At 41.4% G+C, this 9611-nt stretch overlaps 1 long non-coding RNA gene across 1 annotated transcript; it reads left to right on the plus strand.

Moving 5' to 3' along the window:
* Positions 1-1453: 1453 nt before the first annotated feature.
* LOC138167654 (uncharacterized) lies at positions 1454-9165 on the plus strand. The gene is made up of 3 exons (XR_011169941.1): positions 1454-1791; positions 3158-3211; positions 4181-9165. It is a non-coding gene; the product is annotated as an uncharacterized lncRNA (long non-coding RNA).
* Positions 9166-9611: the final 446 nt, after the last annotated feature.

The following is a 9611-nucleotide window of genomic DNA, read 5'->3' on the forward strand; positions in this document are numbered from 1 at the left end:
TCCATGCTTTTATTTTTTTAGACTAGTATCTCCATGGCTGAAATGTGCCCCCTTTTCACTTCCAGCTTCCTTCAAGGCTCTGCCCAAATGTTCCCCTACATGAGACCTTTCCTAATGCCCCCAGATGCTAGTGTTTCTCCATCATCAAGAAGATACCTTTGTACTTACATGTACTTTTATGAACTGATACAAATTGATATGAGCAGAACCAGGACAACATTGTACACAGTTGTGATGAGCAACTATGAATGACTTGTTCCTCTCAGCAATACAGTGATCCAGGACAATTCCAAAGGTTTCATGATGAAAAATGCTATCCACATCCAAAGAAAAAACTGAAGGACTCTAAATGCAGATAAAAGCATACCACTTTGGGGGTGGCTAGGTGGCCCATTGAATAGAGCACCAGCCCTGGAGTCAGGAGGACCTGAGTTCAAATGTGGCCTCAGACACTTAACACTTACTTGCCATGTGACCTTGGGCAATTCACTTAACCCCAATTGCCTTTCCAAAAAGCAAAAAAAAAAAAAAAAAAGCATACCACTTTCACTTTTTGGCGGGGAGGGGTTCCTTTTGGTCTGTTTCTTCTTTCACAACATCACTGATATGGAAATGTGTTTTATGTGATTGCACATATATAATCTATATCAAATTACTTACCATTTTGGCAAGAGAGGGAAGGAGGGAGAAAAATTTGGAACTCAAAATTTTGTAAAAATGAATGAATTGGAAAAAATAAAATGCTATTTAAAAAATACCTTTGTATACATTTTATACTTAATTTTATGTCTAAATGGTTATTTCCTTTTAACAGAGTATAAATTCCTTGAGGACAATTTTGTTTTTTTGTTTTGTATCTCTAGCAACTGACACAGCCCTTGGCTCATAGTAGGTGCTAATAAATACTTGTTGAATTGAATTCAAGTGAATTCTATGATGCTTTCCTGGGATGAAAGACTTAGCTTGCTAAGGTGACCATCATAAAACGTTATTTCTTCCATTATCATTTATTCATTAGAAACAAGAACGAAGCTATCTTTCATTTTACAACAGCCAGTAAAATTGTCATATATTATTGTGTTCTCTAATACAAGTCAGATATTTGAAAATAAATATTCTAATTTGTCCTATGTTTGATTTCTAGTTTTAAAAAACTGTTCCCCCCAAATTAACTCCACCGTAACAAAAACAAAACAAAACATGGGTAACCTGCCTCCCTACATGCAGATCTCCAGAAAAATAACCTCAGATTCAAGGAATTCTGTGGGTCAGCACTTGAACAAACCCATAACTGACAAGTCCCCACTAATGAGTTTACTTTTACCGGTCAGATTCAAATGAGTTCAAAACAAAATACATTTATACATAGTATAGCAAATAAAGCAACAAGAAAAGATCCTACCATGCACATATGGGGTATGCTGTGCCACAGGGCAATGGGGAAGTCACTTATAGAAAACACTGTGATTAAGGAACACACCTAGAATTCAATTATGTATAATAATGATAATAATAATAATGAAACTATAATTTATGTAATGCTTTAAGGTTTGCAAAACACTTTCCAAATATCTCATTTCATCCTCACAGCAGCCCTGGGTGATAGGTGCTATTATCATTCCCACTTTACAGATGAGGAAACAGAGGCAGGCAGAGGTTAAGTGATTTAGCTAGCAAGTGCCTGTGGCAGTAATTGAATGTAAACTTTGCTCATTCCAGGTCCAGCATTCTATCCACCAAGAAACACAAACAAAATACAAAAAGATAAAGACCAGAGAACATGGGTGGAGGGTAAGTACATAGGGGACACATGTGACCAGGTTGCATGTATGACTAGGAAAACTCATTTCTCCCAAATTGCATATGAATTTAGATGAAGTCATTGTACTGTCTACTGCCAAGTGTTAATTCCACTGGGCATCACATTATCTCTTCTAGGCATCTCTACCAGTCCTGTGGTCACCAGGCTACTCTTTGCTACCATTTGGGGCTCCCTAATCCCTACTATAGAATGGTGGATAGAAAGTGTTTCCCTGAATAGGGCGGGTTAATGTCTTTTTGGTACAAAGCTGCTGTCTCCATGATCCTCTACAGAGGACCAGATGACCCTGTCAAATACCAGCAAAATTCCCCCAGGCTAAGAATAAGTGAATTACCTGACCTTTGTCTGGAGTTGATCAATGTCCATGATCACAGACATCTATTTGACTTAGGCTTAGAAAATTATTCATTTAACAACAGGTGGTGCTACTATCAGTTAATATGTCATATTCAGAAAAAGTGATCTGATGTTCATCCTAAGTTTATGTTCCTCCAATAAACACAAGAGTTGGGTTAGTGCCAAGGTCTCTACGGTTCTCAGAGAGAAATAAATTTTCAATTCCCCAGCTCCATTTCTCTAGGGATGGCAGCTTCAATTTACTCTCAGTGTGGATTATAGTGTTTTTTACCCAATCAAAATCAGACTTCAAGCCCCTACCTCTGAAGAACCTCATTTCTTCCTTGATTTTTCTATATTTCACCATATCTTAGTGACTTAACTTTGGCATAATGTCCCCCATAGGAATAGTTAAATCATGATTGGATACTGTATGCAGTCTTTATTCTTGGCATAGAATAAATAAAAACAATAAAAAATAGATCATCACACATCTTTTGCTCAGTTGTTCCCCAAAACCTCTCCTAGCCAAGCAGTTTCCAAATGGTACACAGCTGTCTTTTGAACCAAGGAGTTCTAGAAAATGCATTATTTGGTTTGCTTGGTTACTATGGCCACTTCTTTTGTAAGTAGACAAAGGAACATAGACAATACAATATGGATTGCAATTGATATTTGCCTCTTGCATTGGGCCAGTCTAGAAGATTCAGGAATCTGGGATCTGGGACCTCTCACAACTTAGGGAATGGACTCAGGATCCAGCATAAACCAAAAATCCTGAAGCTCAAGACAGTGAATACCTTCCCATTGACAGGGACTTCTGACTGCTTTTCTCCTTGAGTATCTCATGGTGGAGCAAAAATGTGCTCTTAGCAGGCAATGAAAGCTTGCTTCCATTCCACCTTGTTGTCCTAGGATTTGAACATGGTACCTCCCTTTGTTGTTGGGTATCTCATTTCCTGTCCTACTCTTCCTTTCTAATTTCCCCATCATTCTCAGATTTATGGGAGGCCCAACCCAAAGCATGGAGCTGCAGTCATCAGAGGAACAGAGGTATGTAACTTCTCTGGTTATACTTGTAACTCCTGTTTAACCCCTAATTGTGAGCCTGAGTCCCTAAAACCTATTTTAGGGACTTTGCCCATAAAACTCCACAGAAGTTACATATAGCCAGTTGTGACTAAATCTAATTCACTCCCCAGATGTTCTTTGACAGATGAAGTTAGATCAAAAACAAAAAGACTGGTAGAAACACCAAAGTTGAGTCCTTGTCATTGTTGCACATATCTGTTAGCAACCACAAAAAAATGCTAATTCTTTAAAAAGGTCAGGACCTAGGTACCATAGTGACAGGCCCAGGACTGGAAAAGGGTTCACGGGTATTTTCACCATACAACCAAGGCTGCTAAGCTAGAAGGCTCCTTTAGGGAAAAAGTTCAAATCCTGAAAATTTGGCCACCCTGAGGCAAAGCCATAGATTGTCCCTTCCTCATTACAGCTCTGGCCATAAGGAGCATTAACTAGTAGTGGTGGAAGCAGCAGCCACTGGGTGAGTTCTTGGGTCAAGTCAGGAGCTATAAGTTCCAAGAGAACCATGGGACCATGCTAGGAGATAAGACCATGCTAGAGAACTGGGATAATGCTAATAAAGACTGAGGCAAAGTAAAAAGCCGATCCCAGCAAGAGCATAGATCCCAGAGAAAGAGAAACAGGAGTTGACCCTGGACAGACCTCAAGACTATCTGATAAAAGTACATGAAGCAGAGATTCAATGACTAGGTACAATGAGTTTTGTGATGCTTTAACTGTTCCTTTACAAACCAGGCCCAGGTTTTTCTTTATTTTTTGGCATGATTTTGTTAGTCCATAGTGCTTGTCTTTCTGAAGAGCTACTCTAAATTTTTTTGTACATATGGGTCCTCTTCCTTTGATTTCTTTGGGGGATAGGCCTAATGATGGTGTATGCACACTGTAGTGACCTTAGAATCATTATAATTTGTATCATTATAAATTGCTTTTCAGAATGGCTAGACCAATTCACAGCTCCATCAGTAGTGCATCAATGAGCCTGTTCTCCTGCAGCCTCTTCCTTTTTTGTCATTTTTGCCAGTATGATCGGTGTGAAGTGGAACCTGAGACTGACTCAGTTCTCAATAGCTCAAGGTGGCTTAGATCTGGTAGACCCTTCGGAGCCAGCTGGTTCTACTAGAGGGTCCCCTGATCAGCTCCTGGAAGATGTTAGTATATTTCATAATGGAGGCCTTAACCATTTTGTGTGTACCAAGCATTGTGTTTAAGCTAGAGGTACAAAGACAAAAATGAAATAGTCCTTGCCTTCATAGGATTTGCTTTCTATTGAAGAAATATGTTGGTTGGTGGATTTGTGTTGGAATAAGTTGTCAAATGCCTCCTCTAACTCCTGCAGGAAAACCTAAGATTTTGACAGCAGGGGTTGCACATATCAGATAGGGCATAGATGGCTCAGGAAGCCATTTACATTTCCCTATATTTTATTCAGACACATATTTTAGCTTGTCAAGATAATTTTGTCCCCTGGCTTTGTCATCTAGTATGCTAGCCATTCCCTTCCTCCAACCTGAAAATTTGATAAGTATGCCATAAAGCAATGAAAAATATTTATTAAGCACCTACTATTTGCCAAGTACTGTGCAAGGCACTGGGAATATGCACACAGAAAATGAAGCAATCTGATATATATACACAAATATATACAAAAGTGGGAGGAGGAACTTAGCAATAAAGATCATGAAAGGCTTTATGTAGAAGGTGTTTGAGCTACATCTTAAAAGATGGTCTTTAAAAGGAGGAGGTAAGGAAGGAGTGCTTTCTAGGCATGTGGGATGGCCAGAGCAAAGACACATAAAGAGGCACAGAGAGAAGGCCCTTTGTCCTGAATCACAGAAAAAGGGAAGGAGAGTAATTTCCTATGAGTTTAGAAAGTTAGTTTAAGGCCAGAATGTAAAGAGCTTTAAAAGCTAAACAGAAGAATTCATATTTTATCAAAGAGGCAATAGTTAGTGTTTAGAGTTAATTGAGTAGAGGAGTCAAATGGCCAGGTCTTTGCTTATTTGGAATTAAATTGGCATGAAGGATAGACTTGGAGAAGGAAATGGCAAACCATTCCAGTATTTTGCCAAGAAAACTCCAAATGGGTTCATGAAGAGTCAGACATGACTGAAATGACTGAACAACAACAACATAGAATAGGCTGGGGCAATGAGAGAATTCAGTCTGGGGCTTTCGCAGTTATCTAGATGAGAAGGCCTCAACAAAATGGTGGCTGTGTGGGTGGAGAGAAGAGATAGGTTCTTTCTCCCTCCTGCTCCCATCCCTTTGTCTTTGTTCTAACGGTACCACAGGCCAGGAAAGCTCTTCTTCCTCTTCCTCCTCCTCCTCATATACCTTTCCTTTTATGATGCAGCTCAAATACCACTTTCAGCATAAAACCACTCCTTATTCCTTCAACTGCAAAGGGCCCACTTTCTCAAACTACCTTGTGGTTGGAGATTATTTCATTCTTGTACTCCAGCACATAGTAGGTGTTTAGTAAATATTTATTGATTGAGAGCAGTCTGATAAAATTTGCAAATTAGAGAGAAGGCAAGCTAATACACTGGATGACAAATTCAGGATACAAAAAAAGTTTTGACAAACTAAAATGTGTCTGTACTTAGCAAGGAAATGTGCAATAGGAATAAATGTGAAGTCTTACATTTAGGTTCCAAAAATCAATTTCATGAGTATAATCCAAGATGAAAGAAGCATGGGTAGACAGCAGTTTGACTGAAAAAGGCCTTGGGCTTTTAGTGGACTTTTAATGGCCCAATGAATCTATATTTTTATACAGCAGCCAAAAAAAGCTAATATGATCTCTAGTTGTGTTAGGAGAAATATGGTTTCTAGGAATAAGGTGATAGTGTCATTAGTCTGCCCTTGTCCGAGCACATTTGGAATATTGTATTCAATGCTAGACACTACAATTTTTAAATTACACTGACAAACTGGAAAGCATTCAAAGGAGGGCATCCAGGATTGATGAAGAACCTTGAATCTAAACCTGATGACAACTGTTTAAAGGAAATGGGGATGGTTCACTATATCACGGGAAACATGGTTGCTTTCTTAAGAATCAGTTTTCTGTTTGGCCTGGAGGTCAGAACTAGAACCACTGGTGGTGGTTACAAAAAGGCAAAGTTAAGACTTGGCATAAGGAAAAGCTTGCAAATAGAGCTGTCCCAAAGTGGGATGGGCTTGCATCAAGAGGGAGTCAATTCTCTCTCACTGGAGGTCTTTAGGCAAATGTTGGATGGCCATTTTTAGTAGGGATGGGTTAGTCTAGATGAGGACTGATGTCTATTCCAACTCTAAAATTCTGTGATTCAGTGAATCCAGGAATACTTGCAACCCATCTACAGAACTTTTCAGGGAGAAGTCTAGCTAGGCCAGTAGCTAGGAATTCTGTTCCAGTACTATGCCTCCCACCCCCTTCACCCTGAAACAGTCCCCTAATCAGGCTATCTTGGCTCCTACCACAGGGTGGTATCCTGGGCCTGGAGTTCTGCAAGCTGCTACTGCAGAATGCTTGCTAAGACTTTGAATTCTTCTGTAGTTAGGATGATATTGGTCCATAAGAACCAGCTCTCAGATGGTGCCTGGGCTAGAATCTGAAGAGAATAGTTGTTGGGATGGGTCGACAGTGCTGACTAGATACCAGTTACTCTGTCTGATGAATGGAAAAATAAGATCAGCAAGGGACATTTAGCATGGATGGAAGTTGTACACCATACAATGATCTAATAAGCAGGAAATGACTTGAAAAATCTCAGAGACAGGGGGACAGAAGCACAGTTGAACCAGAAATTCACAAGGGGTTTGGTAAGAAGTAAGAACTAGTATTGGGGTGCTAAGGTTGCTACCAGGAGATCTTAAGTTCTAATTGTCACACTCAGAAAGCTGCATGAGCCTCTAAGTTTTGGGCAGATAGGTGGCATAATGGATAGAGCACTGAACCAAGAATCAGGAAGTCTGGCCCCAGACACTTCCTAGCTGTGTGAACTTGGGCAAGTCACTTAACTATGTCTGCCTCAGTTTCATCCTCTGTAAAATGGGGATAATAGCAGTACCTGCTTCCCAAGAGTTGTTGCAAGGCTCAAATGAGATGATAATTGTAAAGCACTTTGCCTGTTGCCTGGTGCCATAAAAAATATTGGCTTATATGATTAATCCTGGCTGCCTACCAACCCATTCCATCCTCCTGGCTCTTCCAAAAGACAGTTCCGTGCCACCACTGCCCTTTTAACCTGCTTCCAAGTGGCACAGTTACTCTTACCTCTGTCATCTGGAATCATCCCCTGGGCTGCTGCTGCCTTCATTAACCTTCACGGAGTTCATGGGGGCAAAGCTACACATTCTGACTTTGTACAGCTACTTTAAAACCTTCCTGGTCAGCAGACAGAACGTAAAAGATTTGTTTAAAAAAAAAAAAGGTGTAACATCCTCTGCAAAGACCCTCAGAAATGTGTGAAATGTTACCAATTTGTACTTTGGTAGGGTTCTAAAGGTTCAGCTGATAATGCAAAAGGAGGTGTGGGGCCACAGAGGGAGAAGCCTGATAGCATTCCTCTCTCAGCTGCAAAGTCCAAGGCCCTATGATTGTTTACGTGTGTGTGTGTGTGTGAGAACGTGAATCATCTGCATGAGTTTTCTCCAAATTGCACTTTATATTGGTGCATTAAAATTTACATTCTTGGGGGGGCGGAGCCAAGATGGCAGAGTAGAAGCACGGACCCTCCCGCGGCTCCGGCTTCCACCCTCCCCAATCCATGTAAAAAGGGGACTCTAAACAAACTTTGGAGCTGCAGAACCCACAAAATGACACAGAGAAGCTAACCTCCCACTAAGAACAGCCCTGCAGGCCGGCAGGAATTGGCCAGCGCAAGGCTCTGGGAGCCGAGCCCAGCCCCACCCCGAGGCTTTAGCCCCAGGGCGGGCCTGACCAGCCGCCAGCCAGAGGGACTCCAGATCAGCAGCAGCTGTGGCCGTTTCCAGATTTATCAATACATAGATGCGAAGGACAAGTTCTAATAAGGAATAATAGCGGGCAACGGCGCGGTGGCCTGCATGAGAAAGTGTGCGGCGGCAGCGCGGCGGGCACAGGCCGGGAAGGCTCAGCGGCCTGTGCGGGAAGGAGTGGCAGACGCAGGCCTGGAAGGGGTCTGATCAACTCGGAGGGCAAGTCTTCCCACCAACCACAAGGTCCACTACCAGGCCTATCACCAAAGGGCTGGGAATGGAAAGAGCAAGGTAAGAAGCAAATACAGGGGCCCCTATACTGGACAGCAAACACTCCTGGGGCTACCACTTCATAGCCCAGAAATCTTTTTTTTTTAAGCCCCTTTCAGGACCTCCAAAGACAAGGATGGCAGAGTGAACCCCACTTGCTCCAAACCCCCCCCTCTGACCCTGAAAATATAGTAATTCTTGCCCCAGGGCAAAACCCTCCACAGTAAAGGCTTGGGATCCTAGAGGAAGGGCATGGCTAGGACACTGCCTCAAAATGGGTAGAAAGCAGACTACAAAGACAAAGACTCTAGAGTCCTACTATCCTCAGAGGGAAGAACCAACCTCAGAGGGAGACACTGTGGACTCCACACCCACAGCTGAGACTTCAACAGGGAGTGGATCCCAAGCACAGAAGGCTCTCCTAGATGAGATCAAAAGGAACTTTGAAAGCAAAATGAGAGAGATAGAAGACAAAATGAATAATTCTCTCAAAACGAAAATAGCAGAATTTGAAAAACATTATAATGAGGAAAACATCTCTCTAAAAAGAAAAATGTATGATATGGAAAAGGAGCTTCAAAAATTAACCAAGGAAAATGATTTGCTAAAAACCAGAATTAAACAAATGGAAACAAATAACTCTATGAGGAACCAAGAATTAGCCAAGCAAAACAACAAAAATGAAAAATTAGAAAAAGGTAAAATACCTCAAAGAAAAAATAACTGACCTGGAAAACAGATCCAGGAGAGATAATCTGAGAATCATAGGCTTACCAGAAAATTATGATGAAAAAATGAGCCTGGACAACATTCTCCAAGAGCTCGTTAAGGAAAACTGCCCTGAGATACTAGAACCTGAGGGGAAAATAGAAATCGACAGAATCCACCGGACACCGGCTGTAAGAGATCCCAAACTGAAAAATCCCCGAAATGTTGTGGCCAAACTCCAGAACTACCAGATAAAAGAGAAAATACTTCAAGCGGCCAGAAAGAAACAATTCAAATATCGAGGGTCCACAGTGAGGATTACACAGGATTTGTCAGCCTCCACACTGAAAGATCGGAGGCAGTGGAATACAATTTTCAGGAAGGCAAAACAAGGATCACATACCCAGCGAGACTGAGCATATTCTTCCAGGCAAAGAGATGG

Source organism: Petaurus breviceps, unplaced genomic scaffold (genome assembly GCF_028583685.1).
Source record: "Petaurus breviceps papuanus isolate PSGF00001 unplaced genomic scaffold, PetGlider_PUasm1.0 245, whole genome shotgun sequence".
In the NCBI taxonomy this organism is placed as follows: domain Eukaryota; kingdom Metazoa; phylum Chordata; class Mammalia; order Diprotodontia; family Petauridae; genus Petaurus; species Petaurus breviceps.